This window comes from Callorhinus ursinus, unplaced genomic scaffold (genome assembly GCF_003265705.2).
Source record: "Callorhinus ursinus isolate GAN/ISIS: 27379988/994484 unplaced genomic scaffold, GSC_fseal_2.0 scaffold9, whole genome shotgun sequence".
Lineage (NCBI taxonomy): Eukaryota > Metazoa > Chordata > Mammalia > Carnivora > Otariidae > Callorhinus > Callorhinus ursinus.
Genome location: NW_027397071.1, coordinates 53,640,917 through 53,659,179, shown reverse-complemented (window position 1 = coordinate 53,659,179; position 18,263 = coordinate 53,640,917). Strand labels below are relative to the sequence as shown.

The following is an 18,263-nucleotide window of genomic DNA, read 5'->3' as shown; positions in this document are numbered from 1 at the left end:
AAATGTAAATATCTGATCAAACCTCCCTAATAACCTGATGTAGTTATCAGAATTATCCTCCCACTTTACAGATGCACACAGAGGGTCAGAAAGACAAAGGTTACATAGTTAGTAAGCCCTCGAGATCGGTTTGCAATGCCACCGTTTGATTCCAGAGCTGATATTCTCAACTCCCAGAGCAATGATGAGAGAGAGGCGGCAGGGTGAGGCAGCCGTGCGCATGCGTGTTTTGCGGGAATGAGGGGGTGGAGTGATTACAAGGTAGATCTTTTCCAAAGCCTGATGAGAAGTGCAAAGTTAGGCTTGGATCAAAGCTAGACCACAGTACTCTTGTTTTCCCTTCTTCCCGGGCTTTCAAATCACTGCCTTTCGAGAGGCCACCAGTCTAACGATAACAATAAAAATAAACAGCATCATTTGTCACCATCGTCCCAGGGGAGGAGAATATTTATGAGTCTTCCCTGTTTCCCTGCTGCTCTGTGGTCAAGTACTTAAATAGGCAATTTGAAGACAGGCGGCCAACCTCCCAACTCATGAAGATGTTTTTATATTCGTTTGGAAGAGCATGAAATGAAAACCACATTGATTTTTTTTTTCCCCCTTTTCCCATTTACCACTCATCTGCTGTGTGGGTAACTCTGGTAGTGTGGCTGCTGAGGGCGACCTAGCAGTTATGGGAGTGTCTGTGCTTTAACGGAGGCTCATTGCACGTGAAAAAGATGCTGAAGACAGCCTTCCCAGAGCCCTCTCCAAGGACTGGGTACTGCGCCACGGACCTCCACACGCTCCTGTTCACTTAGTTTTATGTGTATTTAGTTCAGAAGTTTTAGTAGTTTGGCCGTGTTGATTTTCTCTTATTTTTCTCATTCCCCTCTCCAACTCCCCTTCTATGCTCCAAGAGCCTCTTTTTTTCATATGTTAATTAAATTTTCATATATTTTGTCCCCCAGAGCCATTGTAAGTTAGGGGTCATTTCTCTTCTTCCACTTAAACACTGTTAGAGTGCGAGGAACAAGAACATCTAAGAAACCGAAGATCCCAGGAAAACCCATGAGAAATTTATTGAACAGTCAAGACTATATATAGGATTGAGACTGAAAGTCTCTTCCTAATGAATAGTCAGTGGTTCCCTACTGCCAATAGGAAAAAATGTTCAAAAGGAAAACTAAATGGACATTTGACCATGTTGTTAAAGATTAAGGATACATTCAATTAAAAAAAAAAAAAGGAGTCTTAAATCCAGAGGAGGTGAAAGTTACTGCAATGCTGTCATGTATTTAAAAAAAACTGTTTTAATGAAAGATCATTCACATAAAATTCACCCCTGCCATGTATTTTTAAAGCCCCTAGAGAACTGAGTTTAGTGATGTTTGAGAAAGAGAACATTGTAAGTGTGCATCTTTTCGGTGACACTATGAAATGATACCAGCATGTAGCCTTTATTACTTAGGGAGGGAACAGAAGGAGATCTCAAAACAGTAGGTTTCCCTTTCCTTGCTCTTAGCACAGTACCTGACATGTGGTTTGGAACCAGTACATGTTGGATTGATGGATGGATAGAAAGACAGGCAGAAACATACTAGATAGCCAAATACAGTATACCGGATATACATAAAAGTTCATTGAAGACCAGATCATGCCATACCAGTTTGACTTAACTTTTTTTGATGGATTTATAGGCTATGTGTGAAAGGAAGAACCAGCATGTGAACTACCTAGTCTTCAGGAAGGCTTTAGTTCTTTATTTGATCAACAGACTCTCCCCACTTGACACAGAGCCTTGGTCAATCCAGTAACAAAATTCCACCCACTTGAGAACTGAGTTTTTCAGTAAATTATGGCTTGAAACAGGCCAAAAGCAAAAACATAAAACTGATTGAAAAGTATCCACTACATCCAGTTGCCAAATTTATGTATGGGCTTTTCAACCATTGGTTGCGGCCTTGTGTGGAGCCAGGAAGAGACTGGGTCTTGATTCTGTAGGTCAAGGGTACATTTAGCTGGAAGGTGCTGCTTGGCTTAGACCAGTCATGGAGCCTCCCTGACTTGGGCACCTATCATCTGCCTGCATGTTAAAATTTACTGAAACTTCCTTAGGTTTCCATATAACTCCTACCTGAGAGATTTACTATGGCCTTGGAATATATGGCTAAGGTTCTCTGGAATTAGGGAAATGGCCTATGAAAAAGAAGACAGAACCTGAGAGAAATTGGCCTGTTTTATTAATATGTATATTTGTTTTTCTGTGATGTGCAAGACACTAATTTACATGGACCTGCCTACCCTGATAGACCACAGTGAAGATGCTTCTCAGTATTAAGTCTGATGGCTTCACAGTCTTGATTAAAATCTCTCGGTGTGTCTCCTGAGTCCCAGAATCCAAGCAGGGCATGGCAGATTTCATGTGATCTGGGTCCTACCCACCTCTAGCTTTATCACTCACTGTCCCTCACTTTTCATCTATAGTCTGGCAAGTACATTCACACATCCTTATCTGAATTCCATGGGGCCCAAGATGTTTGAGAATAGACAATATCCACACTTGTAAAAGTTAATAGTGGATGTATGACAGTATGTTACATGACACTGCTGGACAGGTCTGGGGTCCTGTCCTAATAAAACACATTAGTATTTCTACAGTAAAACTTACGAATATTCACACCAAGTAGGTTAAATGGATTCTAAATAGTTTGATCAGTTCACATCGGATTTTACCATCAAATGAATCAGGGAAGAACTTGGTATGTGAACTGCTTTAGATGCAGTACAAAATTCTGTTTGCTCTTCTGGAAAGAAGTCCATGTGCTCTCCTTTGCCCAGCCTTTGAGCATGTGTTTTATCTGCCTGGAGTGGCTACATCTCCCTTCTGCATGGTGGATACCGTCATCACCAGAATCATCACCATTGTTACCATTCACATTTATTGAGCATTTTCTGTATTTGATGCTCCCAGTTAAGTCTGGGGTGGTTCTCATTGAGTTATGATCTCCAGTGTTCAGAAGAGTAAACTGAGGCTTGGAAAGGTCACAGGGCAAGGGGTGGAGCTGAGGTTGTACCGAAGCACAGGGACCTCAAGCCCGTGTCCTCGGTCACTGTGCCATCCTTGGTGTGTGTCTTCCCCAGAGATCCAGCTTAGGCATCTCTGCAAGGCTCTCTTCTTCCTCTACCACGGTTAGTTAACCTTGCCCCTGCGGACCTTCCTAGCTCCTCCTGCACAGCTCCAGCCCAGCGCTTGTCATGACCCATGTCTTCCCCATAAGCCGGAGCGCCGTGAGCAGTTGGGGGAAAGCCTACTTCATGCTCTGTCTCTAGGGCTCACTAGGTGCTCGACACATAGTTTATAATTGGGCTCAACCCCAGAGATACACTACCAGCAAATAATTTGTATCCCCCATGAAATAGATACGAAACACCAAACCCCAAATTTAAGGATGTAAAATCTTGGATCTAAAAAAGAGAAAGAAATATTCACAAAGGAAAAGGCTACTCAGGTTCCTGTCTGGTGCGCAAAGAAGAAGAATTTGTTGGGGACAGTATTTCAAAAATGAGCAAGGAATAGGTTTATACTTAAGAATAATAATAGAATTTTTTTATAAGATTTTATTTATTTGAGAGAGAACATGAGCAGGGGGAGTTGCAGAGGGAGAGAGAGAAGCAGACTCCCTGCTGAGGAGGGAGCCAGACACGGGGCTCGATCCCAGGATCCCAGGATCATGGCCTGAGCCAAAGGCACACGCTTAACCAATTGAGTCACCCAGGTGCCCCCCTAGCTAGAATTTATTACATGTGGACCATGCGCGGGGTCCTGTGCCAGTCTGTATATAGCAATTCTAATCCTCACTATTGTGATATGTAAGATTAATTTAAGACAGAGAAAGATATAGTAGCCATGTTTTAGATCCTAATAAAAGGTAATACTAATATATTCAGATTACATAAAAAGTGTCATTAGAAGGTAGTAACCTAAAATGGCCCACAAGAGTACATTTCTCCATCTAAGAGATGATGGAATTGAGGTTGAAGAGATTTGAGGGCTAGGACATGTGGGAAGTGAGGTCTGGATGGGCTCCTGACTTTTATATCCATTCCTTGAAAATGTTAACATGATATCAGGAATGTATCCTGCTATCCTACCCAGGACTGGGTCCGGCTTTGAGCTCTGCTTTCAGAAAAATCTGGGGAACCTGAGACCCGGAAAGAGTCACATGCTACACAGTTACAATGTTTAGAAGAAACTGGCCCCGCTTCTTTATTTTTAATCTTTTTATTCAAAAATGATTTCAGGGGCACCTGGGTGGCTCAGTAGGTTAAGTGTCTACCTTCTGCACAGGTGATGATCTCAGGGTCCTGGGATTGAACTCCCGGGGCTTCCTGCTCAGTGGGGTCTGCTTTTCCCTCTGCCCCTACTCCTGCTCCTGCACTCACGTGCTTTCTTTCTCAAATACATAAAATCTTTAAAAAAATGATCTCAGACTTACAGAAAAGTTGCAAAAATAGAACAAAGAATTCTGTATACCCTTCACCTAGATTCTTCTAATATTTTGCATAAGCATTGTACCCATATTTTATATGTAGAAATATTTTTTCTGAATCATTTGGGAGTAGGTTGCAGATATAATGCCCATTTACTCCTAAATACTTCAGTATGTATTTTATAAAAACAAAAATATTCTCTTATATAGCCATAATACAATTATCCTATCAGGAAATAAACACAGATACGATTCTGTTATTTAATCTGTGGACCTTATTCAAATTACATCACCTGTCCACAAACTGTCCTTTACAGTAAAAGGAAAGAAAATGTTCTTCAGAGCTTAGGATAGTTAGAAGGTGGGGTAGTTCTGACTGCTTGAGAGAAACCTTAGGGGTTGGCTTTATTTTCTTGTTTATTTGAAGTTTTTGTGATGATAAAATGACTTAACTCTTTCTTGGTGCTTTGGAGTTGGTTAAATGCCTGGTGGAATTTGCTACTCAGAATAACTAAGTGAGGCCTTCAGAGCAGGTGCTGTTTTCTTTTTTAAAATGAGGCTCCAAGAAACAGTGATTTGTCCAGCATCCCACAGCTAGCAAGTGATAGGGCCAAGACTCAGATACTCTCTGAGGAAACCCTGAGCCTTCTCCTCTGCATCCTTAGTGGATTCATCTCTATTTACTCAAATTGAAAGATCTGGCACCTGGGGGAAATCTGGTTCATTGCAGGAAGGGCTCCTGATTCTGTCACTAGTCTCCATTGTGACTGGAAATTCTCTGATCTTCAAGCCATTATGTTCTCAGGGTGCATACAGTGGACCTGAGGAACTCCCTAAAATTGCATTTCCCCAGGTCCCACTCCCACAGGGTCTGACTGGGTAAGTCTGCCTGGGAAGGAGTGTCTATGAATCTGTACTTTTAACGTGTGCTGCAGTGCTTCTAAGGGAGGACTTGCAGAAAAACCACGTTCCTCTTTTCCCAAGTAGCAGTTCCAGTATCTTTCCATCAGTGTTTGTGCCGGGCTTCACAGAGCCTCTTGTACATAGGAGGACTCCAAATTTACACTTGATGAAGGTAAGCGTGAAGTCGATGAATGTAAAATGACTGCAAAATGAAGGAAATCAAGTTGGACAGTCGGTCCCTGTCATTTGGGGACACACTAGGAGGTTCCTTGGGTCCCTTTCCTTTCAAATAAGTTTTCTCTCAGTGAGCTGAAGTGCAGGCGGCATGGGAAGTCAGGACTTGGCTAGAGTACCTGGTGGAATCTGCCAACAATTAGAGATTGTAGAATTCTTATTTTCTCATGAAAAGCAGAATGAAGTGAAACAGAGACCCCATTTGCAGCTCTGCGAAGACAAACAGAAACCAAAGCACAGACACACCAGTATGCAACAGGAAACCACAAAGGCCTGAGATCTTTCAGTGTAAATAGGAAGTCAGTTTACTTTTGAGTCCACAGTGCCAAGCTGAAGCAGAGTGTCTAATCCAGTTCTCTGCCCAGCCCTTCCTGGATCCCTGGCACAGATGAAAGATGATGCCACCTGGGTGAAAGCATTTTAAAATGTTTGTTCTGATCAGGGCTTGGAGCAAGCTCCTTTTGTTTGTGCTGGTGAATAATTTGGGACACAGGTACAGCTTGGACTTGAAAGCATTAATTGGTCTCCCTGGTTTTCCCTGCAGTGATATCTGAGACCCCAGTCTTCCTCTACAAAGTAATCTTAATCCACATACATTCGTAAGGCATTTGCCACTGACAGCCAGCTTTCATATACCCCATCTGTGGATCTTTGGGTCCAGGTGCATAGTAGTGCAACTACTGCTGGAGTGTTCTCTGTGTTTTGTAGATTGGCATCTGTAATCTCATTTGATTACTCCAATTACATTGGAAAGTAGGATACAAATGATCATCACTCTTTTGAGATCAGGAAAATATAATGTGGTAGAGAAGACATGGGTTTTGAAGTCAGATCTATGCTCACATTGAAAATATGAAACTTTCTTATCCAGAGCACCTTCTTTTATTCAGACAGTTGTTTTTGAGCATCTACTCTGTGCCAGGTGCTGGAGTGAAAATAGCACAAGTAGACTTAGACCTAACAGTCTAGTGGAAGGGAGGGATATTAAGCAAACAGTCACAAAAATATGTAATTATGGACCTTGATAAATGCTTTACAGTCATACCCTGCTGGCGGGAGTATGAATTGGTGCAATCACTTTGGAAAACAGCAAAGTGATGTCCTTTGAATATGCATGTACCCCTCACTCCACCAATTCCATTCCTAGGTAAAAACCTGGAAGAGGTATTGCACCTGTGTACCCATGTGCACCCAGGGACAAGTACAAGAGTATTCATTGCATAATATCTCATACTGGCCCCAAATGTGAATCAGTGCAGACTTCTACAAGTCACAGAATGGATAATTAAATTGTATTATATTCCTACAGTGGTGTGCCTATTTAAAATGAAGGAACTAAAGCTATATGAACAACAATTTTAAGTGAAAGAAACAGGATATGCAAGAAATACAGAACTATTCATATAAAATTCAAAAAGAGGCAAGAGGAACAGTATATTTTAGGAATGCATATATAGGTGCCAAACTTAGGAAGACAAGTCAGGAAATGATTACTACAAATATCAGGACACTAGTTAATTACATGGCTGGGGATGCTGGTTGTGGAGGTAGAAAGAAGCCTTCTAGTGGGGTTTTGGGGAACTGGCATTTACTGGTGAAAGATGCATGAGTACTTTTTTTTCCCCTTTTTTTTTTAAATTTTATTTATTTGAGAGACAAAGATAGCGACAGAGAGCACGAGCGAGATGACCGAGCATGAGCAGGGAGGAGAGGGAGAAGCAGGCTCCCTGGGATCATGACCTGAGCCAAAGGCAGACGCTTAACCAGCTGAGCCACCCAGGCGCCCCACATGAGTACTTACTATCAGTCTTTAAAATGTACACATACGTTTTATACACTCTTCTGTATATATGATATATAGGTGCTGTAAAGCAAAGGAACAACCATAAGAGCACAGAGCCAAGGGACTGATACAGTTTGGGTGGTTGGCTTCTGTAAGGCAGTGAAGTCACTAAGCAGAGTCTGATAGGGGAGGAAGGAGGTATCTCCATGGTGGTGGTTGAGAAGAAAGTGGTCTAGAAATTGCAGCAGGATAATGGGAGGAAAGTTGACAGGTTCAAGATGACATAGGAGAATGGAGTGGTACCTGTTAAGGCTGAAGAAGCAAAAGGGCAGGGCAGGTTGGATCTATAAGCCTTATGAAGGATTTTGGTCTTTTATCTTACAAGAAACTGAAAGGTTTTAGTGACAGTGGGTAACATATTTGAATTTACAAAGGATCCAAATAATTGCAATTTTGGAGAACAGGTTGGAGAGAGACCAGAGTGGATGCTAGGGGACCATATAGAGGGAGATGAGGGGTCCGGGTGAGAGGTGATATCATGGCAGCTTGCCTTGGATTATAGTGGGGGAGATGGGGAGAAGTGGATATATTTGAAGGATCTTTAGAAAATGCAATCAGTGACATTTTTGGCAGTAAAAAAACACCAGCGTTGCAGAGTGGATGCAATATAGCTTTCCTAAGTGAGTCACCCAGTCTTCCAGGATCAGCTAGTGCTTAGTGAGCAGAGATCTGGCTAGACAGTAGTAGGGTCTCAGGCGTTCCTTGGACAGACTCGGCTGACAGGAGCTTTTTTGGCTAACACTATCAGCTGTGTTTTTATGTAAAAATTCAATGTTTTGCCCTTGGCTCTTAGCAAAAGCGAAGGTCTCCCCAAGAAGTAGCCATGTAAGCACATGATTACTTCTGTGGTAGTCCTGACAAAAATGCCTAACCTGAATCTAATCATGAGGAAATGTCAGAAACCCAAATGGAGAGGTATTCTACAAAATAATTTGCCTCTACTCATCAAAAATATCCAGGCCACAAAAAATAAAGACAGGAGGGTTCCGGATTAAAGCAGACTAAAGCAGGGCACCTGGGTGGCTCAGTCGGTTAAGCGTCTGCCTTCGGCTCAGGTCATGATCCCAGGGTCCTGGGATAGAGCCCCGCATTGGGTTCCCTGCTCAGCGGGGAGCCTGCTTCTCCCTCTCCCACTGCCGCTCCCCCTGCTTGTGTTCTCTATCTCTCTGTATGCCAAATAAATAAAGTTTAAACAAACAAAAAAAAAGACTAAAGAGATGTGACAACTGAAGGCCATGTGTGGTCTTGCATTTTTCTTTTGAGGTAAAGGACATGTTGTGGACAATTGATCTAATTTGAATAAGGTCTAAAGATTAAATAATAGAATGGTATCGATGTTTAATTCCTGATAGGATAGTTGTATTATCGCTGTATAAGAGAATTTAAGAGTAAATGGGCATTATATCTGCAACTTACTCTCAAATGATTCAGAAAAAATATAAAAATATAAACATAAAATACGGGTACAATGCTTATGCAAAATATTGGCAGGACCTAGGTGAAGGGTATAGGGAATTCTGTTTTTGCAACTTTTCTGTAAGTCTGAAATCATTTTTGAATGAAAAATTTAAAAATACAGAAAAAAAAAGTAATAGCCATGTGAAGGCTGTGCCTGTATTTGCTGGGCCCATGCTGATGAGTTAATAATGTCATTCATTTTACCCCCTATAAAGTCATGCTGGAAAATTTGTTTTAGAATTCATATGACTGGAAAAGTCATCTTTAATCTGAACATCACAATATTTTCTGTTTTCTAGTAATAAAAGCTGTACAACCGATCATCTTTTTTTTTCTAACCCTGGAAGCCAGGAAGCTCAGAGTTAATTTAGAACACTCAAGCAAAAATATTGAACCTTCTTTCTGCCATATTTCCACTCTGATTTTCATCAGTCTTATATTACACGTGACTATAATATCTGTGTTGTATGCATGTGTGCACATGTGTATTGGGGAAGTATTTAAAATGTATTCAACCTTTTGTACTAGTTTCCTGTGGCTTCTGTAACAAATAACTACAAACTTGGTGACTTAAAACAATGCACATTTATTTTCTTAAGGTTCTGGAGACAGGAAGTCCAAAATCAGTTTCACTAAGCTGCGATTAGCTGGCAGCCGGGCCTACTCCCTCTGAAGGTTGCAGGGTAGACTCTGTTCCTTGCCTCTTTGAGCTGGTTTACCTTGGCTTGTGGCCACATCACTCATCATGGCCTCTGTGGTCATACTGCCTTCTCCACATCTGTGGCCAGTCTCCCTTATGATTGCACTTAGAGCCCACCTGGATGATCCAGGATTACCTCCCCATCTCAGGATCCTTGATGTAATCACATCTACAAAATCCTTTCTTTTTTGCCTTATAAGGTAACATTGACAGGTTGGAGGGATTTGGACATGGGTATGTTTTCGGGGGCCATTATTCAGCATACCACACACACCCTTTGTGAAAGAAGTGACACATAAATAAAAATAAAATATATTAGTTTGTTTCTACACTCTAATTCATGTATAGCAATGGAACACAGATAAAGGAATCAGATTCCTATATTGTGACTTTCAATCGCTTTTATGAATTGCATCTAGTTTTCTATTGTATTTACTATTTAGTTATTGCTGGAGTAGAAAAATATATTTGATCTTAAGACATTGATCTTATGTCCACTAACCTTGCTACATACTCTTACTCAGTTTTAAACTGTGCATGTGTTTTGCACTGTCTGCATGCATACTGTCTTTGCCAGTAATTCTTTTTTTTTTTTAAGTTTTTTTTTTTTTTTTTTTTATTTGCGAGAGAGTGAGAGAGAGAGAGCCCAAGAGGGGGGAGGATCAGAGGGAGAAGCAGACTCTCTGCTGAGCAGGGAGCCCGATGCGGGACTCGATCCCGGGACTCCAGGATCATGACCCGAGCCGAAGGCAGTCGCTTAACCAACTGAGCCACCCAGGCGCCCTTTGCCAGTAATTCTTAAACTACAGAGCTAGATGGTCTAATGTGATTTGGATGGTCGGAGAAGGCTTCTGTAAGACAGTAAGTTTGAATTGTAATATTCTGGTTAGAAAAAAGAGCAAGCAGAGGGGACAAGTATGAGCTATGTCTGTGAGATCATTTCACCTGCAAAATTTTGTCTCTTTTTTCCCTCCTCAGTACCTTTTGTTGTTGTGAAATTTTGTCTAATTATGTTTGTCAGGACCTCCAGTATTTTGTTGAGCAGTTAGGATAGTAAAAAGTAATCTCATCTTGTTTCTTATGTTAGAGGGAATGTATCTAAAATTTCTCCAGTGAGCATGTTATTTGCTGGAGATTTCTGATGTATATACCATTTATGGCATTGAGAAAATGACCTTTATAGCCTTCAGGACAGATGATCAGTATCCTGTGCTTGAATAGCCACTAGGGATTATTTTATTTGGCAGCCTAATTCCATAGCCACAGAGCTCCATCACGGTGAACTTCATGAGGGCAATGACCATTAACTTGCTATGGTATCCACAGTGTCTGGCACAGTGCCTGGGACCTAATTAGGCATTCAATATTGAATGAATGAACGAATGAATGAATGGAAGATAATACATATTTGTTGGATGAATGAATTAAAGTTAGCAAATTGTTATTTAAAGTGAGCCAAAAATCTCACTCCTTTCCATACCCGTCATAAAATGAATTGAGTTCATGGTGCTTGCCATTCTTTCTTCCTCTCAGTCCCTGGCACGGTCAGCTAGTCATTTGACATATGAAGGAATAAATGAGTGAGTCAGTTCCAGAACATTCTGCCCATGGCCATTAGACTTTGCCCCTAGAGATTCACATTTATTTGAACTGAAGCCAGGTGGTTAAAGATGATTTAATTAGAACAAAAATAAAATACGCTCTTTAATAGAATAATTGCTTATTTCATTTTCTCCTTAAAGTTAGCCATTCATCTCATGCCACTGTCTTTAAATTTATATATGTTGTCCATGGAGTAATGAAAGTGATTACTCTGAATGAAGTCAAAAGTATTCACTAAGGACTGTCTTATTGTGTGACTAGAGAGTTTATGATTCCAGTATTAAACTAGACACGGGTTGGGTACAGTGGCAGGCTTAGAGTTTACATCAAAAAGACAGGGTTGAACATCTGAGTAAGGACATACACAGATATGCCGGGGAACAACTGAGGGAGGGTGGTTGTCATAAAAGAGGCAGGAAGTTAGGTAAGAATGTCTTAGTTCTTAGTAGTTTTAAATACTTGATGATGGTGGTTCTAATGCTGTGTGTACTTCCCGTTTCAAAGGGGTATTTCATTTAGTAAGTTAGTTCATGTAACACCTCATATTAGAATGTCCAGTGTCTTGAAATTGATTACCTTTTCCTAACTTGGGACTCTGTTCAGAAAGCCTTTGACGACACCATCTTGCCTAGAAAGTAAAAGTCAATTAGTTTAGACATCTCCAGCTCTGTGTACCCCCTCTCCCAGCACACACGCTGCTTCAGCTGTGTGTAATGGGTTCTTATAATAGGGGTCTTCCTTCTCTGGAGTTTTTGGAAGAGGCCTCAGAGACCAGATCACTTATGCAGGACTTGCTAAAAGATTGCAAAATTTGCCCTGGGGTATAAAATAGAGATGGAGGAAGTCAAAAGTGAGGACTAAGGAAAGAGGCTGAGGTTGACTATTGTATCTGAGATAGTAAGCAGAAAGTGAGGGCTGCTTTTGGGAACAGGCTGTATGTCCACTAAAAACAAGGCAAAGGTGTGTGTGGGTCCAGCACGAAGGAGCCAGCTGGGCAGATCTTAAGTGGGACCCCATCCAAAAGGTTCAACTGAGGGAGCAGTGTGATCCCCATAGACAGGTAAACCACCTGAAGACCAGGGCTGGAAGGGAGTTGGGAGTAGAGCAGTGGACAGAGAGCAAGCTCGCTTCAAGCATACTACTGTGGGGAGGTGGAGGGAGTCCACAGGGGGACACTGCAGTGAATCACCAAGACCACAGGACAAGAGAGCTCATATTGGATGTGCACCCCACCCTGAGGACATATATGGAAGCCCAATCACGACCATATCAGTTAAGTAAGACCTTCCCTAGGCACCCTACCCCCTGTGTGGAGTGCAGAGCCCTTGGAGAAGAAGGTGGAGCAAGAAAAGAGAGAAGCAGGATAGCCCCCCTCCCCTTTTCCAGGTATGCTTCTAAGCCTGAAATAAACTGTTGCTACAGGAGGGAGAATTTTTAATTCAGTGAGATGGGAGTTCTAATTATTACAATAGAGTGCACACATTTAGCGCTTGAAGGTAAACAGTGGACTGTTTGTTATTTAAGAGTTTAGGAATACTATCGATCCACCTAAAATTCCATCTCAGGACAAGGAAAAACAGTTCACAGAACAAGTTTAACAGGGAGTAGTACAGTGAATAAAGCTGTTTTCGTCCTGTACACCACCTGTAAAGGTCCTTTAATAGAGTAGGACATACACAAGGCTCTGTGGATTCTCCCCCTCCTGCATTGACAAATCTCTTTCTCTACTTAATCATTTAAGATTAGAGCCTGCTATAATAGCTGCCTTCGAAAGAACGGGGGGGGGGACTCTCTTGACCCCATATCCGACTCCTAGTTCCCCATTTATCTACTCGTCTTTACTTTTCCTCCCTCTCTCACTCTCCTCGTTAATACCACTCAAGCTATACTGCTAATATGAGACAGGAAGCACATCCCTGCCACAGGGCCTCTGCACTTGCTTTTACCTTTCTGCTTGTATCATGCCTAACTGCATGCTTCGCTCCCTCCCTCCGTTACAGTCTCTGATTAATCCAACCTCATAATTAAGGTCCACCCAGATCACCCTTCATTAAAATAGCAATGCTTGCCCCGACCGTACCACTTAACCTCTCTCTCCTGCTTTATTTTTCTAAATAGCATTATCAGACCTGACGTATTATATATTTGAATATTCATGTGTTTTTATCACCCCACTCTCCATATGACCATATGTTCCATGAAAGTGGGAGTTTGTTTTTTCATAGCTATGTCCTTGCCCCTTGAACAGTGCTTTGAATATAGTAGACACTTACATTCAAGAGATACTTCTTGAATGAAGGAATGCTTTCTATTTGCTTTAGCCTTTCCACATGCCATTCCTTCGGGCAAGAAAGCTTCCTTTTACCCCTTTTCCTTATAGCTGAGCCCTAGCCGAGCCTGCTAAGATTCTGGGTATCCTTTGAGGCTGCATTTCCATGCCCCCTCTGTGCCCCTGCCCTAGCCAGATTTAATCTCTCTCTTCAGGACTCCTAGCTCTCAGTTCTATTTCACTTTAATCAAGTTCATGCTCTTAACCACTACATGGGACTGCCTCTCAGACTTACATGTTCTTGATTTTTAGGTTTATAGATGACTAACTCAGCAACCACAGGTCCTTCTCACATTGTAGAACTGGAACGTGGCTATCTTTGAACTCCGTGCAACAGTGTGCATCCTAAATCTAGAATTTTCAATTCTGCAGCCCTGCCACCTGTATTTTCCACCCTTCCTTCTCTTTCTCTGGTTGTTTTTCTCCTCCTCCTCCTCCTCCGCCTCCATCATCATCATCGTCGTCATCATGCAAACGTCCAAGAGCACATGACACATCCATCAATTTCTTCAAGCTTCTTTTGTTCACTGTTAAGGAAAAAGTGCACCTCTTCCACTGCATGTCCTTCCCCGTGACTATGGGGAGTGAGAATTCTTCCTCTCACTTGGCCTATTTAAAACGCTGCCACGCCCCGATCCATTAAAATCAAATACTGCGTAGTGGTGCTCGATAATGGCTTAGGTGAACTTTTCCTCTAGTTTATACATGGGGGAAATGAGTTGGGGCTGTGGATCACATAGGTCATTTTAGATCTTCCCTGAAAGGGTTTGAGAGATGAGGCTGATAGTCACCTAAGCTCTGTGCCTTCCTAGTAAGATCCCATTAGGTTTTTGGCCAAGAACATGGTAATATTTCACGACAGAACTTGGAAAATTAAAAATTTACAGATGAATTAATGCTTTTTTTTTCCTTTCCTCCTTCTAACTTATTCCTTATTTTTTATTCCCTGAGACCATTTGCATGAGGAGGAATTTCATTAGAATCCCCAGGTGAAAAATTCTTCATTGGACACAATTGGGCCTCGAGATAAAATGACTCACAACATGTGTTGAGTGAGATATATTAAACGGTGTCCGAAGCAGCTTATTTATGAACTGCTGGTCACCAATGTAAACACTACCTCTTCTCTAAAGCTTGGCCTAGCTTTCTCCCCTGACCCCAGGCAAAAATAGCCTCCTCTTCCTTTGTGTTACTGTAGCAATTCATTTATATGTTTGTTGTTACACCCATTTTACTTTATAAAAATGTATTAAATGTGTGTCCCTGCCACTACACCTTGAGCTCCCAAGGGCTGCTGCTGTGGCTCATTCATCTCTGCATACTCAAGGTCTTACGTGTAGCAGACAGACAGTAAAAGTTGAAAGAATGTACTGAGCTACATACAGTCTGTCTAGTCCCATCAATACAGTCATTGGACATTTGCTGAGTAACTGCTTATATGCCAGATATTTTAACATATTTGGTATTCTCTATTCCTTACAGCTTCCCTACAAAGCATTGCTATCCCTTTGTTAGAGATGAGAGAGTAGATAAGGGATTTACCCCCATCACATGGTAAGTGGCAGACCTCGCTTTGATTTCAAGTCACTTGAAGCCATATTCTGTGTTCTGTCTCCTTCATTAGAGCTTAACACTTTTTTCAGGCACCCGTCTATAATGTTTAGCTACCAACTCTATAACACCATGAAATAGATTCCCGTTAACTGTCATCATTCATTTGATGAACAGAATGGGAGACCCAGAAGGAACATGTAAAGATCATCTAACTCAATACTCTCAAATACAGAAGACACAATGGAGTCCTAGAGAGGAAAAAGATCTTAGCCAAAATTGCTCCTACCAGTTCGAAACATGTTATCCTTCTCCTTTACGTGGGGGGACAATCGGAGGGGGAGACGAACCATGAGAGACGATGGACTCTGAAAAACAAACTGAGGGTTCTAGAGGGGAGGGGGGTGGGGGATGGGTTAGCCTGGTGATGGGTATTAAAGAGGGCACGTTCTGCATGGAGCACTGGGTTGTTATACGCAAACAATGAATCGTGGAACACTACATCAAAAACTAATGATGTAATGTATGGTGATTGACATAACATAATAAAATTAAATTTAAAAAAATCCTTAGCATTCTAATGACCATCTGCATAGCATGGCGCATGATGACCAGTCAACTCACCATAGAATTATTCTTCACATTCTCTCTCCTCCAGCCCTGCTCCACTGTACTCCCTGCTGCTTCTCCCTTTGCTTCCTCTCCCTCTGCCTGCAATGCCCTTCCCTCCCCTCCTTCTCCTGTCTCACTCCCACTTAGCCTTCAGATCTGAGCTCAGGCATCACCTCTTCCTAGACGTTTCAGAATAAATGAGGTGGAGTATCTGTGTGCTCCCATGGCACATACCTATGGCAAAGGGCATACTCCTCCCTGTTTGTTGTTGGTTACCTGGGTGTCTGTCTTCCTTGTTCGCATGGCTGTGAATTCCTTGAGGGCAGATGTTGTGGCTCATTCATTTCTATAGCACTTGTGTCTAGTACAGTCCCTGGAACAAAGTGGCTTTCAGTAAATTTTTAATGTAACAGTCACTTAGCAGGATTCCACTGTGAAGGGTGACAAGTCTTGGAGATGTAGTGGTGGTGAAGGCTCAACTTTTTGATATCTGGAAGGTGTTCTTGAAGACTCTTCCAGTATTGAGGATCCAAGGGAACCCACCATTTCTTAATGCCACAACTATGTACTGGTATCTCTAACGTTTGAGTGCTTTTGTTGAGTTGCACCAAGAACTTCTGAAGAAAGTTCTGGCATGGCATATGCAGGCGAGACTCTCACCTAATACTGATGATCTCATGTGTCCGTTCTCTACTGTCGCTAAGGAAGATAAAGTGCATTCATGTCCTTTTTATAGTGTGGTATAACTGACTACAGGATGTGTCCCTGTGCAACATCTGTCTTCTTACCAAAATCAAAGCTTTAAATTAAGTGAGTGAGGCTCTCCTCTGGTGTATCATCCTATAGGAGACCAGAAGGATGATGGCTTTGGGGGGATTATAAGGGTGTTTTTGACTTCTCTGAAATCATGTACATCCATTCTCAGTACTATACCAACAGAGAATTTACTGGCCTTAGAAATAAAAGGAACAGTCTTAATTTTGACATTGACACTTTCTGAGTGATTCATTTGATTTTTCAGGGCCTCCATCTCTTTATCTAAACAGTGATGGCTTTGGGGCATGGGTGGCTCAGTTGGTTAAGTGTTCAACTCCTGACTTCGGCTCCAGTCATGATCTCAGGATCGTGAGATCGAGCCCCATGTCCAGCTCGACGCTGAGCGGGGAGTCTGCTTGAGATTCTCTCCCTCTGCCCTCCCCCCGCACAAATAAATCTTTAAAAAAATTAAAATAAAATAAAAAGCCCTGGCCTTTCTTACTTTCTAGATATATCAAGCATTAGTTGAACTAGTGATTGTAACAGCTGTCTGGAAACCCTCTGTAGCATGGAGACATCTTAGGTGTCTGGGTGGACTGGGAGGAGGGGATATTTAATGGGGAACATACTTGATATGGGGTATTGCCTCTATGGAAGAGTACCTTTACCTTTGGCCACATGCAAGAGTCCCTCTGTAGGGTGTTGGGCACTAGGCTGGTGCCCTCATCTGAATCCAACTCTGGGTGATGATCCTCAACAAGACTTTCAGAGTAGGGAAAGCTCGTGGAGTGCATTTAAGCCAAAGTCATCAGGGGAAGTCAGGATTTGGAAGACTAAATTCAAATGCTAGTCCTCTGGACCAGGCATGTCATGGAAGAGGGATGAAGCAAGGGTCTTGGGCCAGATCTTAACCAAATCAGGGCAGAAGCATGTCTGAAGTGGCTGACAGTTGCCCCCTGCCCCTTTGCGATGTCCCGGGATCACCATTTATGTATTGGCAGATCAGGTGGTTTAAAAGTCCAAGGTCAAGATAGCAGTTTGGGGCCATTTAAAGCATGGAGGGTCTGAAGGCTGTGGGGAGGGTGAACTGGAAAAGAGGAGATGGATAGAATGAGGTGAGGCAGTGAAGGGCTTTTGGAGAAACAGATTTTGAGGCAAAGCCTCTTCTCCCCTGCCTGGAACTGTTGACTTAGCAAAACAGAAGAAACCACACATACTTCCACACCATGAAGCTGATCTGGAGCTCGGAGGCTCTGTAGGGCCAGGGAAGGCCTAGTTCTGTGTGGAAGAGTTACGTAGCCTGTGACCACAAACTTTTGGGCAACATAACAGGTGATTATCGTTCATTATGCATTCAGTTGTGAATCAGAACAAACTGAAACGAACCACTGTGTAAGTCCAGCCTTTGGTAATCCTGAATACGTGCTTGGGAGGGGACAGCGGTGGGTGTGTGGGCTTCTAGCTACAAAGTAACCAAAACACAAATTGGGATTATTTCCCCATTGCCTTCAAGAGAAGAGTTCCAGCTATTTAGCCTGTCATGAAAGAACCTTTCATGATCTGTCCTCCGCCTGTCCTCCGACTCATAGGTTTGATTTTTTTTTTTTTATCTCCTGCTCCATGGAAGCCTTACCTTGAGCAAGTTATATGACCCCCGTAAGCCTCAGTTCCTGCATCTGTAAAATGGAGATACCGATACCTGTCTTTACAGGCCTGTAATAATTATTAAATGAGATAGTGCACGTAAAGCCACTACCATAGTCCTTTGCTCACGGTATATGGCAACATGACATGTGTGGGATT

At 42.2% G+C, this 18,263-nt stretch overlaps 1 protein-coding gene and 1 long non-coding RNA gene across 19 annotated transcripts in view; one reads left to right on the top strand and one right to left on the bottom strand.

Moving 5' to 3' along the window:
• Nucleotides 1–18,263, top strand: part of FGGY (FGGY carbohydrate kinase domain containing) — a 400,333-nt gene that overhangs the window by 238,571 nt on the left and 143,499 nt on the right. The window lies entirely within an intron of this gene.
• The window catches only part of LOC141373438 (uncharacterized), a 41,960-nt gene that overhangs the window by 1,777 nt on the left and 21,920 nt on the right, over nucleotides 1–18,263 (bottom strand). Inside the window, exon 3 of the long non-coding RNA XR_012379460.1 lies at nucleotides 5,390–5,577. This is a non-coding gene — a long non-coding RNA (uncharacterized lncRNA). The remainder of the gene's footprint in view (nucleotides 1–5,389; nucleotides 5,578–18,263) is intronic.